We start from the raw sequence: 27,751 nt of genomic DNA on the forward strand, positions 1-27,751 counted from the left end.
GACCAGTGGTGTGCCCCAGGGCACTGTACTCAGACCTGTACTCTTTAATGTATTTATAAATGATCTGGACTCTGGTGGCAGAGGCGGACTGGCTGTTTGCCAACGACACCAAATTATGGGGAAGTGTGGTCACATTAGAAGATAGGCTGGCTATTCAGGCTAACCTTGACAGGCTCACAAGGTGGGCAGATAAAACCTGATGGCATTCAACATAGAGAAATGCAAGCTGCTCCACTTCAGGAGAAAAAACCCACATCATACTTACAGGCTTGGCAGTGCTACACTCGCTAACAGCACGACTGAAAGAGACTTGGGGGTCATGATTGACCACAAGATGAACACAAGCCACCAATGCAATGCTACAGCCAGCAAAGTAAACAAAACCCTGGCTTGCATCTACCAATGCATCTCAAGCAAGACCCAGGAAGTCATCCTCCCACTTCACTCAGCCTTAGTGAGGCCACAGCTGGAGTACTGCATCTAATTCTGGGCTCCACAATTCAGAAAGGATGTGGAGAAGCTTGAGAGAGTCCAGAGGAAAGCCATGTGCATGGTTAGAGGACAAGAGAGCAAGCCTTATGAGGACAGCTTGACAGCCATGGGACTCTTCAGCCTGGAAAAGCGTAGGCAAGGGATGAGTTGGTGGCAGCCTATACTTAAAGGATGTGAATCAGGAACTAAGGGAACTTCTGTTCACCAGGGCACCCCAAGGGAAGTTAAGATCCAATGGTCACAAAATCCAGGAAGACCATTTTAGGCTAGACATAAGGAAAAACTTCTTTACTGTCTAAGTCGCCAGGGCCTGGAATAAACTCCACCCAGAGGTGGTGCAAGCACCTACTCTGGACACTGTCAAGAAACACCTAGATGCCTATCTTGCTGGGATCATTTTATCCCAGTTGACTTCCTGCCCCTGGGGCAGGAGGCTGGACCTGATGATCTTGCAAGGTCCCTTCCAGCCCTAATGACTATGAAACTTATGAAACTGCAACAGAGTTTATTCAGGCACATTAATTGCACATGTAGATGTAACTACTGGGTAATGTATTGTAAGTGATTTGGGCTGAAAGACATAAACGTACAATATTTTAATGGAATAAAGTCCCATAGGATCCTCCCATGCCAAACAACAACAGCAAACCAAAATTAAACCCCCTCAACTTTAAAAGAGAGAAACAAAAATGTAAAATCCATTTCCTTGTAATATGAAAGCCTAAGGTTTTTTTCTTACTCTATTCCATTATGCTTTCACTGTAAAATCTTACTTTAATTTATATGCTATATTTTTTTTAATTTGTTTTGAGGAAAATCATATTTTGCAGGAATTAAAAAGTCAAGGATTTTTAATTAATTTTTCTACAATTTGTGTGCAAAAGAAACTGATATTGTCTATGTAACAACCACCGTCCTGGGATGAGCACCAGTAAAATAAGGTGATAAGGAAAGGAAGGCATCTCAAAACCAATACATCTCCCATTCAGTTGGCATTTTTATCTGCAGATGCCAAAAGCAGCTAGATGTGCACCCAGGAGCAATAAACTCCTGTGTGTACTGTGCCAGAGTTTATTCAGGAACATTAAAATCATGTGTAGGTGCACCCACAGTATCACATCTTCATGACATCGGCTCAGATTTTCCAGAGCATCCCCCTTTGGACTGACTATTTTGGGAAGTTTCAGCTAAATTGACTTCCCAATGTTTGAGCATGAACTTAGGAGAAAGATATTGTTGTGTTGTCGATGTTAAAAAAAAAATCTTACAATAATTTTAGGTAGAAGCTGTACTGCCCCACAATTTGGGATTTGGTACGAGGGTTGGCTAGTATCAGGAATGTGTGTTCAGACAAGTTAGAAACCTTCAAAATGTGACAGTACCCAAGTGTTCAGCTGAGACTTATTATTAGTGTGGTAGTTAAACTCTTTGACATTTCCATTGGCATTGGCACACTCCCACCAATGCTCAGGTAGGTTGCACATACCATCTCTCCCCACAGAATAATAGTTCCATCCCAGGACTTCCCCTACAATTATTCCTCCTAGCTAAAAGGTTCACTGTGGATGCATGTGCAAGAACCATGAGCAGAATAACTGTATTTGCTGTGTTCTTCATTATTCTTTTGCAGCTGCACAGACAGAGAAGTAGATGAATAGCCTGACCAGGATGTAGATGGGTAAAGAACAAAAAGACCAGGCAGTTTTATAGAGGAGGCCATTTGGGGGAATAGGAATGGGGTACAAGGGACTTGAGCAGAGAGAAAGGGAAATGGGGGGAAGGGAAGGGTGTGTGTGCAGATGAAATGTATTGGATCAAAGCAGGGCTAACAGCTTGAGGGGATGAGATAGAAGCAGTAGGGGGAAAAAGCAAAAGCCAGGAGACTGGATGGATGGGTCTCTGTGCCCACTAGGGAATGCTCCCAGATTGGAAAGGTACCCACAATCCCTGAGTTTTACCATTCCTTCACTGTCAACATGTTTCCCTAAAACCCTAGGCAAAATGTATGAATACATTTTCTTCTATGCTTGCATACATACAGGATGACAACCTACTCCTCTCACCAGTTACTGCCGTCACTTAGAAAGAAAGACAACTGCTACATTTACCACTCTGCTGGCAAAGAACCATGCTGGCGGGAGAGATTAGGCATGACTCCACATGACGACATTTAAAAAAAAAATCTCAATATGTTAAAAACAGCAGAAAAAAAGAACAGAGAGCTAGAACCTTATATTCCAAGGTTATGGTTACAATGCCAAGGTCTGAAAAATGAAGAAACTAATTAGAATGACCTATTCTTAGAGTCAATAGACCCATGCGTTTTTCTGAATTGCTTGTATCTGATACCATTAATTATGACACTATGTGGTATCTTAACATGGTACAGGAAGATACACAATTGATTCTGTTATATGATATTTGTAGGCTGAATCTACCCTAAATATAGGCACAGACACACAACTGCTCCCTAATACAAGTTTGTTCCTTATTCTTCTATCCAGATCCTGGTGTGGGCCCCATCTCCAGAAAGAGACTGTGTAAGTGGACAGAAGAGTACTTTGACTAGAACCCCCCCACCTCCCTCACACACACCCTGCAAAAGAAGTGTCAAATGCATCATTTTTGGAGAATGGAAATTTTCTGTTTCTGTACAAACCATAAATAGTAAAGCACGTACAGTGACTGTGCAAATGCCCTATCCTGGTTTGCCAAGAGATGCCTCAATCCAGGCCTCACCACTGACCATCAGAATGGAACTTGGCATTCAATGCTCATTCAGTGCTTTTCCTTTCCAAGGTGACCCCTAAGATGACCTACCAGTAATAAAGGGTAGGTGTCCACATAAAAGTTGTAGAAGAAAGCCATAAATGACCCTCTGAATGCCATCAAAGGACAGTCAAGGAGTAGGGCCATTCTGTCAGTACTATCCTGAGCCAGATGCGAGCCGGCCACAGCTACTTTTCTAATGAATCTTTAAAGAAGATCATTTTTCAAAACTATCTCCATCTCAACATAACCAATGCTGCAGATCTTAAAGGCGGAGGCAATGGTGAAGAAGACTGGAGAAAATCTCTTGATAAAAGACTGAGACAATAGGTATGAATGATGGACCACATTTACTCCTGGTGAAAAACCTATAGAACCAATGCAGTTACACCATAGGAGAAGTTGGCCCATTATGAACAACAGCCAGAACACGAAGAAGAGTAAAACACTTAATTGAAATCCTTGTCAAAGAGAAAAACTAATTATCTTCCCAAGATCCTCTGTCAAGCTGTCTCTCTCTATTTGCTAGACAGGGATGGTATCAGCGAAATAGTGTTGAGAGTTCCAGCTCCTAGTAAATATATTACATTATGTACAAATAACAAATGTGGAAGAGGCCAAGTCAGGAATTTTCCAGTGAAACATTTTCCATTCGAGAATGCCAATTTGTCAAAACCAAAAGTTTGGGGCCTGCCTTCCTTTCTGGAAAATACCAGTTTCAGTGCCACTTTCTCTAGTCTAGGATATGAGAGTGAGATCTCAAAATAGTAGTGCCCTGGGCAGGACACTTATTTGTGATGCAGGAGGACAAGGTTCAAGTTCCTGTTGTTGGCTGTTCTGAGATGCATCTCTCGATCGCTCTGCTTTGTATAAACATTTGAAGCTGGAACTTGAACTTGGATCCTCCAAAATACCCTAACCATAGAGGTATACAGTCAGTCTCTGTCTCTGCACTTAGTGAGTATTTATTTAGTGAGCACGCAGGGGTTAGACCCTTGCTTGGGATGTGGAAAACCTAGGTTCAAGTCATGCAGTGTAAGGATGCAAGCCTGGATCGCCCTTATCCCAGCCATGAGTTCTGACCTACGAGCTGTCTGTTGCTCATAGTGGGGCACTCTCCCCTTTTTCACAAAGATCTTTGAAGGTCCATGGATTTTGTCCCAATGCAGAATAGGAACATTTTTGAAGTCTCCATAAATGTGGGGGGATTGAAAGAAAAGATCACCCCCCACACAGCTCTACTCCCAGCTATGTAGAACAACAGAGGTTAACCATAAATATCAGTCAGGTGAAAAACAACCTTCCTTTCCTCCCTTTCCCAGACACACTCTTTGCCTTGAATTACTTCCTGTTTATTCTCTGCGCTTTGCACAGGGTTAAGGACTTCTTTCTATGCCCGTTCACTTTGGCACAGCTAACCCCCAGCATGACACAGCCATGGGCTACACACATCTTGTTCCAAGACTGTCACAGCCTGGCTGTGGGAACAGCACTCGTGTTCATTTATTCCTCCCATGACAGTCAGTGATAGTCATCGTCATTCTTGACACAGTCGCTCTTTGCCTGTGCTTAACAGCGGGGCTTCATTCACTTTGTTTTCCCAGTGCAAGATCTACCCACAGCCCAGGTACTTATTCCCCTCCTCCACAAAGCACTGGCTTTGGACCTTTACTCTCTGAAGTGCCTGCTGTGTCTGTTAAAGGCCCCAGTCTACCACATCTAGAGCACAGCTAGAGAGAGAGAGACCCCTGGCTTTTTTCACTTACGCCACATTATCACAGAAAGGTGGATTAGAAGTTATCTCGGCTCTGCTTTCTTTCAGAGCTCCTTGGCAACACAACCACCAAGATATAAATATGCACCAAAAAAAAATGCAGAGGGCACAGATACACGTGAGCAAGGAGGCAACAGCTTGGAGCAGATACAGCAAAGAAGACTGAGGACTTCTGGAAATCTGTTGAAGGGAAAACTTGCAAGTCTCACCCTTTCAAGGTCAAAAATAGCAGCACTGGAAAATAAAAGCCTACAGAGTTCTCCCAGGTGTCAGAATTGCTACTAGATATCTCTGATACACATGCAAATGGAAAAGGCTCTCCATAGACCTCATTCTTAATAACAGAACAACTGATTGGTTTGGCCTGGTGGTTTAGAAGTACAGCAGCACAGGAGTTATTCTTGGTTCTTGACTGCTCGTGAGGCAGGGTCTGGGATCAATGAAAAGACAGCAGCCTCACCTCTGAGCAGAGTAGGGGATCAGAATTTAATGGCTGGTCCTCCAGTGCTATCTACTTTGTGTAGCTACTTGCACCTAGACCAGAGTGGGTGCATGGTGTTACCATTAAGATTTATAAGACATACAAAAAACTAGAAATCTTGGTTCCAAAATGACATCTTTTATTAGACCAACTGGAAAATGGCAAGAAAATTGTCCTTTTCTGCAAGCTTTTGGGATCAAAGTCCCTTCGTCAGGCTCTGGGAAAAGTGTAGATGGTACAAGAGGGTTTAAGATTTATCACACTTTCACTCAACTATAAAATAACCATGCTAACTTGAAGATAGTGGAAAATTAGACACTCCAGGTGTATGCAGCATCCTCTTTGGTCATTGAGGGTGACAGTGTTAAGACCTAAGGGGAATGAAGTCTACCTCTTCTGAGCAAAGAGGAAGTTTGCCATGCTATGGTTACTTTTATTAATTACAATACTGCATAGAGACAGCAACTGAGACTGGGACTCCACTGTACAAAACACAGTGAAAGATAATCCCTATTCCAAAGACCTGACAGCTTGTTTAAATAAAACAGACAAGAGACAGGAAGGGATAGAGAGGCACAAAGAAACAACTTGGTGCAGTTGTCCATGGCAGAGTCAGGAACGGAGCCAAGGTCTCTGGAGTTGCAGGCCAGTGGTTCAAGAAATTGAACTGCATTGATACTTCGGTTGCAATTGCATCACAATAAAGAAAATGAAAAAGCAGAAGATACAAAAGAAGCTTAAAGGAAGATCCCCATGGAAAAAAAGAATTCAGTATTCGCTAAAACATTAGTGTGTAATATGATCATGTAATAAACTGAACCCAATAGGTATTAACCTTAAAAGTGTTTTTAAATAACCAATTTGTGTTTGATTACAGAACTGCATGAGAACCTAAAAGGAAAACATGGAAGATGCAATAGGAAGATGGGGATGGTCTAGAGTCTCCCAGATTTACTTTTCTTCCCAGGAAAAGGTGAGCTGGTAGCAAGTTTCATATGAGCTTGGTGGAGAAAGCAGAAATATCTATGTATGTTATAGATTTGTTGCCTTGGATATTATATAAGCAAACTGTGACATGTATGCTACTTCCTTTCTAAGTCATGAACACTTAAGAGTGATTATTTTTGTTGTGCTTTGAAATACTTAAAAACTAACCACAGCATACTTTAATACTGTGTGCATCTCCTGAAAGCACTACTACATTTTTCCACACATTATTAATAAAAGTCTCATTACTGAACCAAGATTATCCTGTTTTCCTTTTCTCACCTTATTGAGTGCTTCTGCCCTACACATCCATGAAAAGTCTTCCTATTGCCAAAGTGAGGATAGGGATTTGCTACAGTCCTCCTTCAGCTTCCTAAATATCACAGAGAGATGGCTTTACTTTCTAGACAAACAGCACTTTGGAGGTTCCTCCCCTAGTGTTAGAGTTCTTCCACAGGTTTCTCACATTAGCCAAATCAGAGGCTGGAAGACAGCAACTACCTACAGCACACCTGCACCTCCTTGGTAGAATCCCTTTCTTAGTGATCCCTGCAGCAGGTGATAAAGTGACCTGTCACAGCCATTGTATTGTGTAGCTGAAAGTTTTGTGCTGTTTTTCTCCCCTTGTGCACAAATGGTTCAGTTTTTCTTCTTTAGTGAGTAGTAGCTGGAGGTGGGAGGGAAGGGTCCACAACATCTACTCCCAAGATTAGCAGCAGAAGCTGGATTCAAAGCTGTGCTGAGAATTTTTCATGACTTGAACGAGCTCTTCCTTTGCAAGCAGTCCAGAGAGATTATCAGACATTCCTCTATGTCCTTCTTTGTATGTGTATTCACGTGCACAAACTGCCTATATATAGAAAATTGTGTAGTAAAATTGATTGGGGAGGTTTTGTCTTAAGATGACTGCATAAATGGTTGTCAGTACAACTCTAAAATGCTGCCAATTATGGGCTTGATCCTGCAAACACTGAAAACATGTACTTAATTTCACTACTGAAATCAAAGAGGCTACTTTTGATGGAGAAATCAAATGTAAAGTTTTATGCAAGGGTAGAACCCATAATAGCAGATTTTATCCCTGTGAGGCATGAAGCTGATATTTGGGGAAGAGAGGAAAACAGTTTTTCTTTTGTGAAAAAGCCATATATATTAGGAAGGAAAAAGAAGCACTGACCTAACATGCAGTGAGAGGTTTGTTCCTTCACTTAGGAATTTTTTGAAAATCCAATGATCCCACTGCCTTGCATGTCCTTTCTGTAGCTTCAGATATTTTTTTAAGACTTGCATTCTTGTCTGGTTCTGAACACAATTTTTGCATTCACTATTAATGATGTATACTATTATATATTTATCAAATATTATTTATTTTTAAAATAACAATATTGTTTTCTCATCCCCCAAATCCTATACAAAATTCAAATGGACCTACTCAAAACCTTCAGATAGTCTAGGACTGTGCTTCAAGACTCCTTCAGAACACATAGTAGACACCACATGGATGGCTTCCTGCTATTGGCTTTCCAGGAAACCATTTGCTGGTCCTTTGCTTTCTCTCTTCTCTGATTCCCAGTTCAGTGAATACTTACCATGGTTAGAAGCTTTGCAGTCCCTTAGTCTAACTCTTGCTTCCTGTTTTAGCAGCAGACGTCTCGGTTCTTATACCTGAGGATGAAAGGGATCAGAATATTTTTCCAACACGCATTCTAATTTTGTAATAAATTAATGTATTCCTATCTTTTGCTATTTGCTTTCCGTAGTTACTTTACATAACTAATTGACTGTCAGGAATGTTTACTGAAGCCCCCAATTTTAAGTTAATATTGCATAATATTTACAGGCGACAGACTTCTAGTAATCGGTAACAGCCCTGCAAACCTGGAGCACAGACAGAAGTGAAATTTTCGCCCTATCTGGTCAGAGAAAGTGATCTATAGCCATGACCAAACACAAGTGTACAGCTGCAGACTGCTTCAAAAATGACCAACTGGATGAAAATCTGAACCCTCATTGCATGAGGGGTCAGATGAAGACATTTCAAAACATAGCATCTTCTGTAACTTGAATCTGCGCTGCCCCCTAGCCTGTCACTGTTTTCAAAATGGGAGGGGGGAAAGGGAGAAGAGGAAGTTCAGTCTGGGGGTTTTTGGCACCCGCCTCCATGCCACGGAACCAACAGTAAACTTCTGTTTGGTCCGGGGGATCATTGTAACTCAGAACAGTTCCCGGAAAGCGTTCTGTTACAGCCAGGAGCTGCACTTCTGTCTGCACTCTTGATTGTACTCATGCAGGCAAGGAAAACAGAATCAGAGAAGGCAGCCTCCATGCTTGGCCAAAACAGTTCCCATTACCAGTACCCTGATAGTTGAAACAAACTACTTCCCAGTATACCTGCAGGGTACATGTTATTCATACTTTACTTGCTATGCAATTTCAAATAACAAGTACATTAAAGAAAAATGCAATCTGTTTTCTGACAACTTAAAAATGCACAAAATGTAATAGTTTGTAACAGTGGGGCCTAATAATTTACCCGCGCTAACTATTAGATCATAGCTGTGAATTTTATTTACTTGTTTTACACGCCCAATTCAGTTGGTTGAATTTTTTTTTCAAAAGCTACTTTTGATCAAAAATGTGGTTTTAGTTAAAATGAATGTATTTTTTTAAAAGTCTTGTTTTCAATTAAATATATTGTTTTTCAAAAAGACATCTAAATGTAAAATTCAGGATGTAACATGAGACACGTTGTTGTCAGTAATTTTCCTTTCAAAATAAAACCAAAAAATAGAACATGTTTATTTTTCTTTTACAAAACCAAATAAAATAAACTTGATTTAAAATAAACTTTCAAAGAGAGAAAGTAACATTTGTAATATTTGACATGGTACTTTCTCTCTTTTTCTACCTTTCTACTTTTTGGAAAGAAAGACAAAGTAACACTTTAATGCCTTTTTCCCCACTTGGAGAGTTGTATGATGAAGAAGTGAAAAACATTATTTTTCACACTTTATTATTCTTTTCCAATTGTAAAAGATGGGAAAGTATAAAAAAAAATGTGGGGGAAAGTAAAAATGTTCCAAACCTTTTTAAAATTCTTCTAATTTTCCTGTGTGGAAACCATTATTTTAAATGAAAGGTTTCCAGTAGGAAGTTTTCTGATGAAAATTATTTCCCAGCCAGTTCTAACAGCCATACATAGTTACTAATCCAAAGTCTATTCAGTCAATAGAAAGAATCCCATTGAATTCAGTGGGCATTCATCCAGTTCCTAAAACCAGGCAATTTACACTTAGAAGGAGAGGAAAGGGACAGAGGAATTTGAGAAAATAGTATGGTCCACCATCACCTTTTCTTCTCATTTTGAGCTTCTCATATCCATCCAAAATACAGCTGAGGAAGCCTCTCTGACAACATTGACCTGCGCTCCAGTGCTCCATGTAGCAAAGTAGCTGTATCTCGCAAATGGCAACCTTTCCTCTTTAATGATTAAACAGATAGTCTTCTGGCTGTGACCAGACTTTCCCAGGCTGCTTCAAAGAAGAAAGATCAAAAGGGCTTGGGTTTTAGTTATGAATTCCAAAGTTCTGACAGCGCTTTAAAAAAATTTTGTTTTTGACTCAAAACTTTTCTATTAGCAAAAGCTAATCACATCTACAACATATAGAATTACAGTTCCAAGCCTTCAAATGACTCTTTGGGATAGTTGTGAAACCTCTCTCACTTGATCAGATATCTGCACACATCTGTGAGCCTCTGTGGAGGGGTCCACCCATGTAGAGTATCTTCCAGGACTGGGGCCTAAATCCGCAGGACAAATGCTATCATGATAATCAGTGAGTCAGACAGGATCTAATTTTTCTAAATCGTATTTTGTACTTTAAAGATAATTCCAATATGGTGTATTTATTTTACGGTAATTGAAATTCTAGTGCTGTGAATAACAGGAGATACAAAACTATTGCTGGTTCCTTGTCCTTCAGTCACTCTCACGGGAAAGATCAAAGTTATTATCCCTTCTAAGGCATCATGAAGACTTTTCCAAACAATGATGCTTCAGTCATTTTTGTATCTCTCTAAGCCCTGTCACTATTTTTTTTTCTTTTAAGAGAGGCTAACATATACACCCATTAACTCAAGTATTTGCAGCCTGGGTCAGGGGAGTTGTAATATCTGTATCTATAGCTATCTCAGAGGCTTTTGAGGGAGAGCTCTTTAGTGATGACATTTTTACTGAAGACGAGGTCCTAAATCAATTGCTCTCTGAGCTGAAGGACGCTGTGTTTTCCCCACTCAGCAATTTCATATCATTCTCTTCCCCCTTCCGTGGGTTTGGCTTGCAGCTTGGCCTGTTCCGAAAATAAAGCCAGTGCAATGTTTTGACAGCTCTTAGCATATTCCCAAAAGCCAGCACTGAGAAATGTTGCTGGTATTTCCTAGTTTTTCTTTGTTTGTCTGATGGGTGCGAGTCGGAGGGACATCAGCGGCAAACATGACAAGAAAAGGCAGTTTTGCTCCAGCCATGTTTGTCTGTACAGTGGAATAGGGCAGTGCTCTGATATCAGTTTAGCATACCAGAGACTTAAAGAAGCTTACGAGACTGCTCTGCTCAAGGGATAAAAGATGGGTGTTTGGCAGGAATGAACATATCTCTTGGTTACTCTGTTTAATTCTCCATGGGCCTGATATTTCTCTCATGTTGCCACTATACCAGCATGACTCCACAGATACCAAGGAACTAATCCTGTTTTACATTAGTCTGAAGTAAGATGAGAATCAGGTGTTAGGTATCAAGTCATGGTGCTGTCCCTGACACTATGTTCAAGAGAAAAAAAACAGGCCCTGTGTAATGGCAACAACAAAATATATAATGAAACTACTTAACTACATACCTTCAGCTCCTTGGGACCAGGCTTATTTCATCGTGTCTGTTTGTAAAGCAGCAGATGGAGCTGTTGGGACTTGATAAGCATAAACATAGAGGTTTAGGTGGAGGAATTATATAACCAGTTGATCTGAGAGCTATGATACTGGCTTCTTCCCTTCCACCTTTTTTGTATCTTAATGCTTGAAGCCATCTGAAAGAACTGGGAGGCTGTACTGTGCGCCAGGCAGAGGTGATCTCTAATGTTTCCTTTGTGGAATCGGGAGTTCAAAAGCCCAAGGTCTGCTCCCAGCTCTGACAAATCACTTTGGCTACGATTTTTGAAAGTGGGCATTCCCTTAAGACACCCTAAAAAAGAATACAACTTCCAGTGAGTTGCTGCTCAGCATTTTCTGAAAACCCAGCCCCCCACCCTTTAAAGTATGTCAAGCAAGGCATTCAGAAATGAAGGAACTGAAATTGGAGCCCAACTACCTCCTGCCCATGGCCGGGGACCGGGCTTGATGATCTTACAGGCCCCTTCTGGTCCTTCTTTCTATGATTCTATGAAATCAGTGTTCACTTTGCAAAATCTTGATATTTTCCTCCATTTTACTTGTTTATAAGTGGGAGTAATGCTGCCTACCGCCCTTCATTGAAGGAGTCTTGTGAAGCTTGCTTAATTTTTTGTTTGTAAATGCCTTGAAATTCAAGTATGAAAGACACCATCTGTCTTAACACTAATCAATACATTGTTTTCCAGTAGCTAACCTTTGCAAAGGAAAGAACAAGACTGGGGGTTTTTTTCTTATCATTTCGCTGCACTTCTCAATCCAGCTCTAAAAGGGTCAAAAATCCAGCACTCCTTCCAGGAGATCCCAGCAGGTCTTCACAAAATCACTGCTCAGCATAACTAATTATGGCTTGCTGCTTTGTTACCGATGCGTGTTAGAAGTGTAAATGTAAACACCGTTCTATCTTGCTATCAACATTGCACAATGCACATAGCAGCGTCTGTCAGACCTCAATGGGAAAACCACTGAGTGTAAAGCCCTCCTGGGACTTTGAGGAGTTACCACTCACCCACTCAGTCTTGTCAGTGATTCAGTTTGAGCCAATGCTCCCCAAGAAAATAAAAGGTCCCTTACAGATGTTTGGTAACACATCAACACAACCAAGCACAATGTAATGAAATTCCCCCAATCTGTGTCAGACATTACCTAATTGATAAGGTGGCCACTATGCGCCTTAGCAGCTCCGCTTCCAGTAGTGTGACACACAATCAGTCTCTGTTCTCTTTTGCTATGACATCATCCTGACAGACCCTCCCGTGCATCATGCTGGCTGCAAACTTCCTTTCCATCTGAGATAAACAAAACTGGAGACAAACTCTCTCATTAATAAAAATACAACTTTCTGCAGCTCCTACCCTTAGCCCTTATTTCCTGCCCTTATTATTTGTGAGAATTCCTCAACAATTCCTCCCCATAGGCCTTTCCAACATTGCAGCAAGAGCAGCTGCAGCCTGTCGTTGCCTATGGGGGCTCAGACTTTAGGCACCAGACGTCTAGAGTCAATACACTCACACATGAACCATTAAAGCATTGAGCCAGCAAGTTGGATTTCCCTGCCTTCCTCTTCCCTCTCTTTGTTTAGTGGCTGTGTTAAACACCAAAAATAAGTTAATCTGTTTTTTTCTAGCAACATATTTATTATGTCACTGAGTGGTGCCTCAGGAAACAGTACTGGACAAGGCTGAGTTATCTGGCGCTGAGGATGAATTGCATATTGATTGCACCACCACAGCTTTGGGACAGAAAATGACCCTCACACAGAACCCAGGCTCAAGCCACATGATGAAAAGATTCCTGACAAAACCTTCAAGGCATTCCCTGGAGACTTCAGGCCGAATGCAGGTCTCATTGACATCAGTGTAAATCCAGAGTAGCAGCATAATGGAAGCGGTGGAGTTCCATGGCAAGTAAAATCAGAATCAGGTCCTTGGGTTCAGATTCAGTTATGTGGTGGGCATGCATATAATTCTGTTTACAGCAGCATAACTGAGACAGAGGTCTGGGTGTTCCTTGTCCTCCAACCAAGTTGGACTACATTCAGAGATGGAAAACAATGAGTTTAAGTTACCTATTGGTTTGAAAGAGCCACCACATGAAGAATTGCTGCAGTACAACCCACGAATTGCACACTGCTGGTTATGACATATCACCTCTCCCTGGAACCCATATGGAAACTCCTCAAACAATTGCAACCCATACTACAAGGAGACCCTATTCTTAAAGAGATCTTCCCAGAACTGCTCATCCTAGCCTTCAGTCACCAAACCTCACTAACCTTGTCACCAGAAGCAAACTTCCTATGGCCCAGAACACACAGAATGGATCCAGACCGTGCTATGACAAGAAATGCAAAACCTGCCCCCACATCTCCACCACCCCCACAATTACTACACCCCACAACAAAGCCCTCAGCATTCCTGAATCTTACAGTTGCACCTCCAGAAATGTAATATATCTCATTCAATGCACCAAATGTCCTGATGGAAAATATGTAGGAGACAACTGCACACCAAAATCAATGCACACCGGAAATCTATCAAAGACAAGAATACCCAGTTACTTATGGGGGTACATTTCTCACAAGGAAACTTTCCATTCTCTTTCCAATCTCTCAGTTCTGATCCTCAAAGGGAATTTACAAAGCACTTTTCACAGACAAGCCTATGAACTTCATTTCATCAACCTCCTGGATACAAAAAATCATGGACTAAATATAGACATTGGATTTATGACACATTATAACCTGCCTGACATCTGACTCCCCAGGTACCTCTCCACTACCTACCTGCTACATTCATGCCCCTTCTCTCTCTCCCCCACTCACACCCAGCCTCTGTCTCACCCACTGACTCCTCAATTTACATTTTCACTGACTGGCTTTTTTGCATGCATACCAGACCAGCTTTTTGCTTCTTTACTATTCATTCCATCCAGGAAGAGCACACACCAGCTGCAGAGGCTTCCTCAGCCTGACGAAGGGGTTTTAAACCTGAAAGCATGCTAAGAAATTTTTTTTCCATCTATTTAAGTTGGTCTAATAAAAGATATCACATTCACCCAAAGAATCTTGTCTGCCTATTGGTCTACATCAATTCAAGATGGATTCACTAGGACAAACAGCTAATCTCAGTCCCACCTTCCTGTTAGTTTTTTTTTTTCCCTTGACATCTCTGACCAATTTCATCCTTCTGAATGTGTTACTTATAAGGAAAAAATGAAATATTTTCAGAAGTTGCCAAAATATGTTGGGGTTTTTTTGGTTTAGCCACTAAACTGAACGCACCGTTGTTCACACATAGCTTTCAGCTATGCTATTTTTTGTTCCCATACCACATATGTAAAATCTGAAATGTAAACCTATATTTAAGAACAAGGGAAACCTATAGGTTTCTGAACCTCAAAGAAAAAACAATAGATAACAGAAGATCTCTTTTTTTAAAAATAGGGCATGTCTACACCAGATGCTTAATGCATGGTAGACTAATGCTGTAATGCACAGTAGAATTAATCTACTGCACAAAAGTGTCATGACAAGTCCACGCACCTTTGCTACTGCACAGTAGCATTGGCTACTGTGCATTTAGTTAGTACCTCATATTAGAAGTACTGAACTTAATGCACAGTAGCAACGGTGCATTAATGGATGTGTAGACATGCCCACTAACTTCATAATTAATGCCCCTTATTATGGGGCACTCTGAAGGAGCACTCTGATGCTTAATGAATCAGATGGCTCAGTCAATTAAACATTCCCAACCTGTTGTAGACAAAGCATTGCTTCTAGGATCTGTTTGCTGGAATGTGCTACTTCTCTTTGTTAACTGGGGATCTGAAGGGTGGAGCTGGTGGATGCAGTTAACAAAAGCAGCAATTGTCAATGAAATTACTGATTAATTTTGGCAAAAATGTTTCAACAGCTTATAGTAAATCAGTTATCGGTATCAGCTTTTATTGATCCATGGCCTTCCATCTATAGATCCAACTTTGGAAAGAACTGCGGAAGGAAATAGTTCAAGTGTAATAGGATTGCAAAGCCCCCTAAAATGGAAGTGTTGCAAGAGAAGTCACTATGCATGCTTACACTTTAAATCACTTGATGTTACTTTCTACCACCCCCAGGAATACAGGAAAGAAGAAATACAAACAAAATTTTATTTTCCTATCTTGCACACTTGAAGGGAACATGGCTATAATTCCACCGAGAATAAACATCCACACAGCTAATCTTCCCACTCTGTAGGACAGTTTGTTGAAATTAGTGAAAGGATGCAGACGTTGCACAGACTGCTTGATAAGAGTTATAAGCACTGGTTTGTTATTATTAAAGAGGGAGCATAACTTTGCTGTCTCCAATGATTTTAAAACACAACATTCCCTCTTATAGCTATCTCCCTACCTACCATATTTACATTAAATGTGTATGTGCGGCTATGGATATGTAAGCATCCAACTGCATAATGTTTTGTCTATTGTCTGCATTATTGAAGGTTCTGACAATATAAACCACAAAGAGAAAAATTAAATAATTTATATATATATCAGCACAACCCAAGATACAAACAATGCAGTCTTCTGACACGGGCAGTTTAGTTTAGTTTAATATTGATGTTACTCAGGTACCGATAAAGAAACACAGACGCCAAATCATGCTTATTTAAAAATAACCCATGATTCAAGTACAGCTTTGTAATTTGGATACTTTGGTGTTGTTTAATCTTCATTTTATTCATGTACCTATAAAAATACTCACCACCACATATAAAATTGATACCATTTATTTAACAATTTAATTAGGATACTAGCTTAAAAGAATAAATGGGAGGTTATTGCATGAATATTTTCAACTGTAATACCAGTGACTTGATAAATTCAAGATGATTTGAATGTGCAACTTTCAGGGAAACTGTAGAACATATTGGGCATGAGCAGTAATTCCAGTGGGAGTCGCATACTTGTAACTCATGGGATGACCAGGCCTCTACAGTCAAATTCAATGTGATATAAATGAAGGTATAAAATTACATGTACTTAGACTGTAAGCTTTTGGGGGGCTTACAGACCAAGTTTTTGCTCTGTGTTGGTACAGCACCTAAGACAGTGGCTAATGGTAATACAAATAACAACAACTACAACAACAGGTTATTATTAGGGCTGTGTGAAGCTTCGATCCCTGATTCAATTTGGCGGAGATTCAGCCTGATTCAGTGGCTGAATCTCTGAATCCGAATCGAATCAGAGGACCCTTTAATCTCTCCCAGTTGAATCAGAACCCCCTGAATCAATTCAGAGAGATTCGGAAAGAGTCGGCAATTCGGACATAGACACAGCTTTAAATGTTTTTTCTACATACCTCTAGGTAGCAGGCAGCTCATGAATGCTGTGATGCTGGGATGTATGGCATGCCCAACAGAAGCTCAGGGGGCTCCCCAGTGCGCTGCTGCAAATCCGGAAGTGGACCAGAAGCACTTTCAGTCCACTTCTGGGTCCACTGGGGAGCGCAGCAGCAGGGCCCCTGCACCCCCTGGTTTGGCAGCTGGTGCCTCCTGGGTCTGGGGGGGCACCCATGATCCCCCCCATAGCCAGTTTCTGAGCCAGGGGGGCCTAGCGGTGCCCCCCACACACTCCCTGGTAGACCCAGAAGTGGACTGGAAGTACTTTCAGTCCACTTCTGGGTTCACCACCGAGCACGCGGAGGGCTCCCCCACACTCCTGTGGGACGCTCTGTCTGCCCCAGCATCGCAGCAGTCACAAGCCACACTGGTACCTCGAGGTATGTAGAAAAAACTTTTAAAGCTGTGTCTGTGTCTGAATTGCTGATTCTCCAAATCAGTATTGAATCTTCAGATTTGGATTCGGCCAAATCGAATCAGGGACAGTAATCTGAATCCACGAATCGAAACATTGTCCCTGATTCGGGCTGAATCTGAATCCAAATCGAATAGGGCCTGCTTCATACACCCCTAATTATTATGACCCATTATAATGAGTTATATATATTATTATATAATGGGTTATAAATTTATAAGGGATGAAGTAATTAATGTAACATTTGGTGAAAGTGCAGGTGGAGACTCAGGCTACAAAGATGGAAAGGATATAGGAAAAAAAGCAAGAAATGTGCTCTGTGTGTACACGGCTATTTTATTCTGCCATCTTTGATTCAAACGACTCTGTCTTAAGAAACATTAGGGGGCACCTTATATACTCTTATTCTCAAAAAAATAAACATTTTGCACAAAGCAAATTACAAGGAATTGCTTTCTGAATTGTGCTGTAGTACTGGTTACTAATAAAAACAGAAGAACGGATTGTGATTGATGAGGTACCTTCTGTAGAGAACGCTTCTTGGTCTAACACTATCACATCTGTGTACCTTGCAGTCATATGCTTGTAATCCAAAGTTTACGGCACTGAAAAAATAAACTGCTCCAAATTGTTCCACCTTTTTACCAGTGTCAGATTTAGAAAGCAAGTTTTTAATAATGGCAGCTTGATGAAACTTCCATAATTAGCACACTTCAACCTTAAAATGCTCTCTTCTTCTGAAGTTTATGCTCATTTCCCTCTGGGTTTACATTTTGCATTTTAACTGTCATTGTACAAAGATAGAAACATATAGGAACATTCTTCATGTTTTATGGTTACACCTAGCAAATATGTTCTCCATAAAATGGTCATTGGAGATCTTAACATGTATAGGATAGGATATTTCATCAGCGAATTTTGTAATGAAAAGAAGGTCTAGAAATTAAGACATAATGGACTGTATTTTAAAACACTGAGAATCAGTTTGACTGTTCAACCCAAAACATCTTAAAGTGGTTTCCTTGCAACCCCCAAAAATAAATCCCCTTTTAGATTTCTTGAATTGGGTCTGCCCAAATTACTAGCCCCTTTTGAAAGTTTTGGCTAGGGATGTTAGTCATGGGAACAGATGATCCATATGGATCCTCCATGTGAAGATCTGCTTTCCAAATAAAGGCATGTGTGCGTTGGGGGAGGCAAAGGAAAGAGGGGAAGTCCTTCTTCCTCTGCATAGGTGGAAATATGTGAAGTTCAGAAAAGAGGGAGGGTGAAATGAAGTTCAGTGGTTAAGTTCTTAGTAGACTAATGTTTAGCAGCAGCAGCAAGTGATGTCTAATTAATACACCACTATATGCATGTCCTTTCACAGTAACTGATGAAGTGAGCTTGAGTTCATGAAAGTTTATGCATCTCAGATTTAGTTAGTCTATAAGGTGCCTTCTGCCAGACTTCAGACTAATATGGCTAACTAGATCTCTACCAATGGTGATAATTGCTATTATTACTTTTAGTAGTTTTAGGTGTAGGTTAGACAAGCACTCGTATGAGATGTTTTGGATAGGGATGATCCTGCCTTGAACAGAGGATTAGATTAGATGACCTCTGGCGGTCCCCTCCAACCCTACTTTTCTAGGATTCTATGATTTTTTTCAAATATATTCCTAAAGAGGGAACAGGAAGGTTTAAAAATAAGTTTCCAAGGTGTCAAGCCAATATTTTGCAAATATTATTCTCCATAGATGCAAGACATAATGTTATCAATGAGATTTCTCCATCACGCTGTTTCAGTTCTAGTGGAAGAAAGTCACTTCCCATCTTCAGCAGATTAAAGGTTCCTGGACTACAAGGATGACCAGCAGATGGAGCAGTCACTCTGCACATGGAAGATACAGTGGGCAAGATTCTGCTCTCAGTAACAGCAGTGCTTAGGTGTAATTCAAGCAGAACTTTTGGTAGAAGTGATATCTTTTATTAGACCAACTAGATATTTGACGTAATTCCACTCTTGAAATCAGAACTTGGCCTAGCTGCTTGTCAGTTGGCTGGGCAAAAAAACCAAAAAACAAAACAAAAACCACCACCACCAACAAAATGAACCAAAAAAACATTCGTAGAGATGGTCTTCATTACAACCACAAGACGGACAGACAGACAGAAATTTTGGAAAGAAACATCCAAGCCTTCCTACGTCATAATGATACTGTACTTCAGTACATTTTGCTAGCGGTTAATCCTCATCCTAAGGTTCCATTGCTCTCAGCCTACATTTAAAGCAATTGGCCAGGCAGATATGATCAGTCTAAATTGCAAAGCACACACATAAGCAGTGGTATCAGATCAGATTGGATTAGGAGTCCTAAGTGGATCTGAATAAGAGTACTGCAGGAGAAAGAGAAGACCCAGCAGTTTGTTGAGTTCCAGAAGGAGCAGCATCCAGACAGCCAGTCATCACTGAGAATGTCACTGCTTTCCTCTCTGTCTTCTTTTCCCCAGATTGACAAAGCCCAAGCCGACTGCATGGAAATGAGGCTCCGGTCACTTCTACCTTTCTTGATATGTAAATTCTGCAAGTCTCTTAGATCTTAGAGGAGGACAGGATGCACTGAAACGCCTCAAAATAAAATGCACTCACATTAAAGAGATAATTAGATGGTGCAGAGAGGAGCCTCCTTTTCTTACATGACAACAACAGTCACATCAATGCTACCTTGCAGCAATATTATGATGACTGAGTCATCCTCTATCTCAGGTGATTCAGAGAGTCATGTTAGTTGCTGCTATTTATTACATCCTTCAGTTTCTAGGAACTGGGAAGTAAGGATCTCATCCGGTGAACACTCCTTGTCAGGTATAATTCTTACAAGCTGGGCACTGTGCATGAGAGTCCCTGCCCCAAAAGACCTTACAACCAAGTTATCAAGGTAAATAAAAGTTATAAAGGATAAAGAAAGGAAATGTTGTTATCCTCATTTTTCAGATGGGAAGTAAAATGCCAAGGCCCAGATTGTTAAAGGTATTTAGGCGCCTAGGGTGGCTGTAGACATGCTGGGAGGCTGCTCCAATGTGCTGTAATTACAGCATGTCCAAGCAGATTCGATTAATCAAGTCTGCTGGAGCATGCTAATTAATCAGTGTCCCCACATGTCAAAATGGTGGCAGGAGCACTTTAACGAAAGTTTGTTCGGCAAACTTTAGTTAAAGTGCCCCCACTGCCATTTTGAAATGCAGGGATGCTGATACACGAGACACTGAAGGCACTTTAATTAGAGCAGCTCTTGGAGCTGCTCTAATACAGCGTCTGCCCCCCCACTCCCTGGAGCATGTGTAAAAACGCCCATAATTGCTATTCAGGCACCTAACGTCCCTTGATTTCAGTGGGAGTTCAGCACCAAAGTAACCTTTGAGGACCTGAACTAAAAAAAAAGTGATGTGCCCAGTGTCACACAGGAGAAACATGGCCGAGCTGAGAATTAAACCCAAATCTCTGGAGTCCATTCTCAACTAGAAGCAAACACCAAGTGTTTTGCAAGATCACACCTTCCTCCTTTGCTTTCTCATCTCAAGAACATTCCATATATTCAGCCCTTCAGTACCAATCTACAAAGAACTCAAAACTAGAAGAAAGATTTCTATTTAAGTCAACAATCAATACAGTCCGTACCATCTTTTCCATGGAAAGAGACTGACCATTTCTATTTCTCTTTTCAGAAATAGAAACATCAAGTGATATATTCAAAGTCTTCTTTTACAGCAAAAGATGAGGGGAAAAAAGAGACAGAGAAAGAAAAAGTCCGCTTCTGAACTAAGGAAATGATTCAAACATAGTATCACCCTACAAATGACATGACTGTATCTTCTATAAAAGATCCACCCATATACTTAACTAAGAGGCCACTGCTTTATTTCACCTTGTGGGAGAAAGTGAGGTATGTACCTAACCAGAATCTGTGAATATATTCATGGTAACTAGTAGCTACTATTGCAAGGAAAGAGACTTCATAATGATAAAGTATACCATGTTTGCAAGTGCGGACTGTCTTTGTGGATTTGAATTCTATGTATGGTACAAATCTTTTACATCAGGATGCCATGACAGACCCAAGCCTCCAAGCAATCCTTCTTAAGCAGCCATCAAGTTAACCTGTTTATCCCAACTTTATTTCTGGGCAATATTCCCACAGATCTCTGCTACTCAGCTCATCCTACTTAATCACCATTACATTTATATACCAATTATTACTGCATAAAATCAATTACTTTACAATCTGTGCAGAGGTGATCTAAACATTCCTATTAGCATTAAAGAGCAACACATTAGTGTGATTTCCCTCCTAGTTGCCTTGCATGTCACATGGACAATAAAACCCACTAGCATCTTGTAACCTTTAATTGCCATATTAACACCCAGAAAAAGGCTTTGTGATTATTCAGATCTTGTTTAAGTGGGTTCAGCTGCATTCTCAAATACTTACAGGATGTTCTGTTCTTGCTGAGTGCTCATTATCCAAAATTAGCCCTGTACAGGCTTTCCCATAGCATCTGGAAAGTGGAAATTGAACCTGTTTTCAACAGGCTTTGACACTTTCAGGACCTCAGCTCTACTTGGAATTCATGATTCCACTAGATGTGATGCCACCCAAATTTCTGCAGGGAAAAGCAAGATGATGGAAGCATCTGAACAATTTGGTGATGATTATTTAAATGCTTGCTAGGTGTACTCCCCTTTTGCCCCCCTAAATCGTATCATCATTCAGGGGACAATAGCTAAGGTTTTGCAATACCTACAGTTCAAATCCTCTAGTTCTGGTACAAACAAAAGGCCTGTGCACCTTCACGCAATTTTCACAGACAAAAGTTTCCTAAAAAATTATGCTCCAAACTGAAGAAAAAGGTAACAGAGCATATAGATACTCTCAAGACATATATTTAGGGTTCTGTTAAAAGCTATAGCATCTCATTCACAGCAAAACTTGAATATTCATCAAAAACTAAAATATACAAAATATTTATTCAAAAATATATTTTTCAAATCGTATTCAAACTTCTGCTGGAGCCAAGTGAGAACTACCAGACACAGCCAAGTCTTGGAACCTGTGAAAACGGTATTGTCTTATTGAGAATATGCTGAGACCTTTCCTAGTAAAATGAAGGATAAGTGAGAGAGAGTTTTAGTTCTAGTAAGATTATGCTTATAATGGAACTTTTATATTAGCCTTAGCTTTCCCCTCTGTTTTTGTAATAACCTAGGACTGATCAAAAGAAACAAACAAACAAAATCAGTGAAGCAATTTTCCATCAAAAATGCAATTCTGTTGAAAACAAAATATATTTCACAAATATGTCAATTGATAGCATTTTCAGAAAGAAAAAGCCTCAATGTTTTGTTTCAACATTTTGACACTTCTAATCTTGATTCATTTTGACTTGTATATGTTATATGATGTCCTCATATTATATTTAATATTTTAACATAAAATAATGGTTGACACAAAATGAAATCAAAACTCAGTCATTTGACATTATTGAAATGAAATGTTTCAGTTGTACCAAACTGGAATTCCTCAGAAACTCCATTTCAAATGAAATACAGTTTTATTTTTATTTTTTGTTCCAATTTTGATTTGGTTTGGAAATGCCAGTATTTCCTGAGAAATGGAAATTATGATTTTCAACCAGCTCTATATCTGCTGAAATATAATAAATGCCTGTCTATGGGAAAGATACTAGGTAATTTTTTTCTGGACATCAACAGTTTTAGAAAGGTCTCTATTCTACAACCTGAACTGCAGGTAAAAATAACCAAGAAAGAATTTTATAATACCCCTGCAATTTAGGATAGAGGTACCTGTAATACTTAAGCATCTAAATTTATCAGGCAACCAGCTGTGTGCACAGAATGAAGTTAGTTTTTAAAAGTTTGATCCAAAGTCTACAGTGAGAATCTAAAATATCCCAAGTGTTGGTCTAACCTACTACACTGAAATTAATGATCAGATTCCTCTTGGAAGTGATAGAGGGAAATTCAGGATCATCTGTACTCTTTTGAAAATACCATCCTCTTATTTTGTGCTGTTTTTCTTCTTTGGTTTATTTTTATGGTTTAAACAAATGCTCTTTGGAAGGTACTCACCAGTAATGTCACTTTTTTCTATCTGAAAACTATCAAACAGTCTCTTTCAAATGTTATAATTACAAAAAATGAAGAGCTACTTTGCCAAATAAACTTTCAGAACATTTGCTTCTTAAAATTCATAGGAAATTTCAACACGTTCAGATAGTCTTCACAAGCCTTTTTTGCATTTGCTGATCAACCCAGTTTAAGTTAACTTTATACAAAAAGATGCACATGCAGGGAGGGAGATCTGAAATTATCAAGGCTGCACTTAAAGTAAAATGTCAATATGCTTGGCATTTGCTGTTAAATTTAGCTCATTCACTCACTCTAGATGAACACAGAACTAAGCCAGTCGCTATTAAAAGTAGATGACATATTATGCAAATGCCAAAAGTAATTGTGTGCAAAGCCTGCATTTGCTTGTATTAGTTATCTTTAATTTTAAGGGAAGGAAAGAGCCCTTTAAAAAGAAAAACAAAAGTGGAATACAAATAGCAATATAGACACTATTACTTAGATTTTCCATGGTTTTCTGGCTGATGTTTTCTCAAAACATAATTTTGCTCACGAGTTGTCCCTACTAAACTCAATGAAAGAAAAGCCTGAATACAACAAAATGTTCTTGGCTTACAAAGTTTGTGTGATTGTGACCATGTTATGGTAAACTGATGAATAAAGAACAGACTCTGGGTGCTAATCTGGGCCAAGCAGATGTGCCTTAGAACTGTGTCTATTTACACCAGAGCTAAAACTGGTCCTTACTGTGGCCTTGATTGTGAACAGAAGTGAAGTGGTTGAGCACAGGAAAGAATAAGACCCATTTCACACTGTCTGGATCCAAACACAGTCAGAGCTATATATCTGATGGTTGCACCCGGGGTAAGTGGGCAGGGAGGAACAGAAGCAGGAAGGACACACTGACTGATCAAATTGACTAGAGAAGGGAAGATGCTGTAAACCTTTTAAGGGGTGTAACAAAATACTCCCTTCCCTTCCCCTTTGCAGCAGGTGGTCCTCAGTTTGGTTCACAATCATGTCCCTGATGTACAAAGCCTCCTACCATTCTGGCCGATGGGCTCCATGTGTTGCCATGTTCTTCTGCCCGAGACTTGTGAATTCCAGTTGTTTGGACTCTGCTTCCCATTGTGCCAGTGCCTTTTTAACTAAGTCCAATGTGACAACTCCGCAATGAAAAAGAACATCTGGAAGAAAAGCATAGAAAATAGGAATGAGCCTTACTGAAGTATTGATGAGTAGTACTGTTGTTACTATTATGAGGTAGCAATTTGCCACACCATGGTTCTACTTGCAAGTGACCTGCCACTACAAGCCCTATCTTAGCCCCCAGGTAAAATCCAGAAATACCAGCCTCAGAAAAGGTGAGCTAAGTCTGGGGCTACAGGAAACATTTTCTACCTAACTTGTGCTAGTTGGACCAGGAGCTTGAAGAAAATGGCATCCGTAGAAGAAAGCCATTTACTGGGGCTCCAAACAGCTAACCATTGCCACTTTATAGCTAAAAAAGCAAGCTAGACATCAGGAGAGAGAGAACATCTATATCACTGGATTTACCCTGTGGAGATGTAAGGCTTAGGGCCAAAAATTAGACTGATTTCCCACTGTAAAAGTAATGAATATTCTAGCTGGTAAAGAAGGATGGTGGAAGTACATCCTAAGACAGAGGGGAAATTCATGGCCCACCCACCAATTCATTAAGGGAAACCCAATGAGCTTCCTACTGTCAGGGGATGGTTTGGAGGGGGCAACAGCTAGCTCCCCCTAGCTTTCAGGAATAGAGGTTGGACGGGCTTTCCTCACTTAGGACTTGTGGGAAGTAAATGTGATATTTTTTATTAGACCAAGTAAATAGTTGGAAAAAATTGTTCTTTGCAAGCTTTTGGGCACAAACACCCTTCTTCAGGTACAGGGAGAGTTTGCTGGTGTTCTGTGTGCTCTCCTCGTGGAATAAAAGCTTGGGCTTTGGCTTCTATTCCACCCACGAGAGCACACAAAACACCGCCTACTCCTGAAGAAGGGTGTTTGTACCCAAAAGCTTGCAAAGAACAATTTTTTTCAACTATTTAGTTGATCTAAATAAAGATATCACATTTATGCAAAGAACCTTGTTTGCTTAAATCCAGATAGATACACGATATCCACAGCATTCTCTTAATCCACCCAGGTAGATAAATAATTGCAACAGAAAAGGGAGAACAGATTTTCACTTAGCTCCACCACACAGATGTGAAAAAAGAATCACGTATGTCTCTAACTATCCAAACCAGCCAAGAGAGAGTAATAAGACACCTGAAACTTTCATTGGGAACTGATTGCAGATAGTCATTACTTGTATCACCAGTACTGTTGATTTCCAACTCTAAATTTAAAGTAGAGCAATTGTTACAATAAAAACATTTTTGTAACCATTTTTTAGGTCACACAATGATGCCTCCCAAAAGTTAGGGAGAGCTGTGTTTCAAGTAGTGTAATAGCACACATTTTGCAAATATCAAAATATTGAAACACTCCAAGTTCTTACCAGAAATATTATCCTCTATAATTATTTGCTTCATTTGTGTCTTTGTCATTCTGTTTGTCACACTCAAAAAAACATATTTGCACCCACTTATCTGGACTTTTAGTGATTGATTTCAGTTAGTTATGGTGTAGTCTCAGTATCCGAGCAAAAACTGTCCCTTAACACCCTTACTTTAACTTTAACCCATAACACCCTAACAAAAGTGAAGCAGAGAATAGACAGCAATTGAATGCAGAGAGAGTGGCAAGAGTAAGACAAAATGAAACAAATGAGCAAAGAGGACATCAAAGAAGAGATGCAATGGAAAGGCAAAGGGTTTGCAGAGACAGTGGCTGAAGCAGAGAATAGACGACAATTGAATGCAGAAAGAATGGCAAGAGTAAGACAAAATGAAACAGATAAGCAAAACGGACACAGTTGAAAAGATGCAATGGAAAGGCAAAGGGTTTGCAGAGGCAATAGAAGACAGGCTGAAAGAGTAGACAACAATAGATTCACTGAAGATGAGACTGAGGAACATAGTTGTGGATTGATGAACATCGTGGGCCAATTTTGTACTCTTTAAACTTCCAAGCTGAAAAATGGTTATATGGTGAATTCCAGAGTTGTTGTCATAAGGGTAAAGTGATTCTGCCTCCAAGAAGACCGTTTCCGGAGTATTTGTGGGATTTGATGACGAATCAGAACAATGAGCATTACCAGAACTTTAAAACAAACATTCAATTGTACAACAGTGCACTGCCTGTTGAGCAAAGATCATTGTGACAAGATGTATGATTTATGGACTGTATGGAGGATTGAACCCAAATGCACCATGCATGGAAAATCATCAATGTCTCAGGAAATATCCAAAGGAGTTTAGAGGGGAGACACTTGGAAATGTTGGTGGATACCTGGTCTATAGAAGAAGACCAGGCAGAACAACACAAGTTGGTAATGACACAGTGGATAACAGAAATGTGGTACCCTATAACAAGTAGCCTATTTTTTCCAGTAATTTTTTACAGGCTTTTACACTAGTTACCTTAATATTAAGTAGTGATATCAAGATTCGGAATGTTTTATTCTTAAATCTGGCTACCATAAGGGATACTGTAAAGGTAACAAAAAAGGTTGTAATAACTTAGGACTGATAAAACAACGAATGGAGCAATTTTCCATTAAAAAAAAAGTTCTTAACGGTCTGATCCCAGATCCATCAATATCAGTAGGAGTCTCTACGCTGATCTGAATACTACCCCTGGGCAAACACTACTCTCCTTAACTTCCCCTCATGGGTGGCATTATTGTATGATCTGGGAAGTATTTTTATTAATAGCCATATGGCCCCATACATACTTTGAATTGCTCCTTTTTTTCCTCTGAAACCCAAAAAATCCAATTTTTTTTTTCATCGCCCTCAAATGATATGGGTAAATAGTAATAAAAAATGTGACTTTTACATACAGGAGAAAAGAACTACAGGCAAAGGCCAGAGAATATACCTTATTGCTTGCCATATCACAACATTTAGAACAAAGAAGAAAGTTGGCAGCAGCAAGAACAACAAGGACTGAATCGAGTATTTTCATGAAAAGGAATGTAAAGAGCAATAATGAATGGCATATACATTTTCCCCTGACACCCACACTGATTTCTCCCCCTTTGCTTTTAAAGACCTTTTTGGCGTGACTGGGGACAGAGAAAAATGCTGTGTGTAGGGATAGAGCAGGATGCTTCCCATCGATATTAAAGGGATCAGATGACTAAATCCCCTCGCACAACACTTTGATAATGCACCCTTGAGTGTTACTTAGTAAGTGGGTCTGATTCACAGAGAGAACAAGTGAGGTAAGATGAATTTGAACTTTT

General features: G+C 40.0%; 2 long non-coding RNA genes across 2 annotated transcripts in view; one reads left to right on the forward strand and one right to left on the reverse strand.

The window, feature by feature from the left end:
• The window catches only part of LOC112549815, a 111,314-nt gene extending 102,038 nt beyond the window's left edge, over positions 1-9,276 (forward strand). Inside the window, exons 4-6 of the long non-coding RNA XR_003093349.1 lie at positions 2,997-3,032; positions 6,394-6,489; positions 8,344-9,276. This is a non-coding gene — a long non-coding RNA (uncharacterized LOC112549815). The remainder of the gene's footprint in view (positions 1-2,996; positions 3,033-6,393; positions 6,490-8,343) is intronic.
• LOC112549816 overlaps positions 1-11,882 on the reverse strand; it is a 35,130-nt gene extending 23,248 nt beyond the window's left edge. Inside the window, exons 1-3 of the long non-coding RNA XR_003093350.1 lie at positions 11,396-11,882; positions 9,853-10,033; positions 8,093-8,168 (exon numbers count right to left, since the gene is read on the reverse strand). This is a non-coding gene — a long non-coding RNA (uncharacterized LOC112549816). The remainder of the gene's footprint in view (positions 1-8,092; positions 8,169-9,852; positions 10,034-11,395) is intronic.
• Positions 11,883-27,751: the final 15,869 nt, after the last annotated feature.

This window comes from Alligator sinensis, unplaced genomic scaffold, assembly GCF_000455745.1.
Source record: "Alligator sinensis unplaced genomic scaffold, ASM45574v1 scaffold86_1, whole genome shotgun sequence".
Lineage (NCBI taxonomy): Eukaryota > Metazoa > Chordata > Crocodylia > Alligatoridae > Alligator > Alligator sinensis.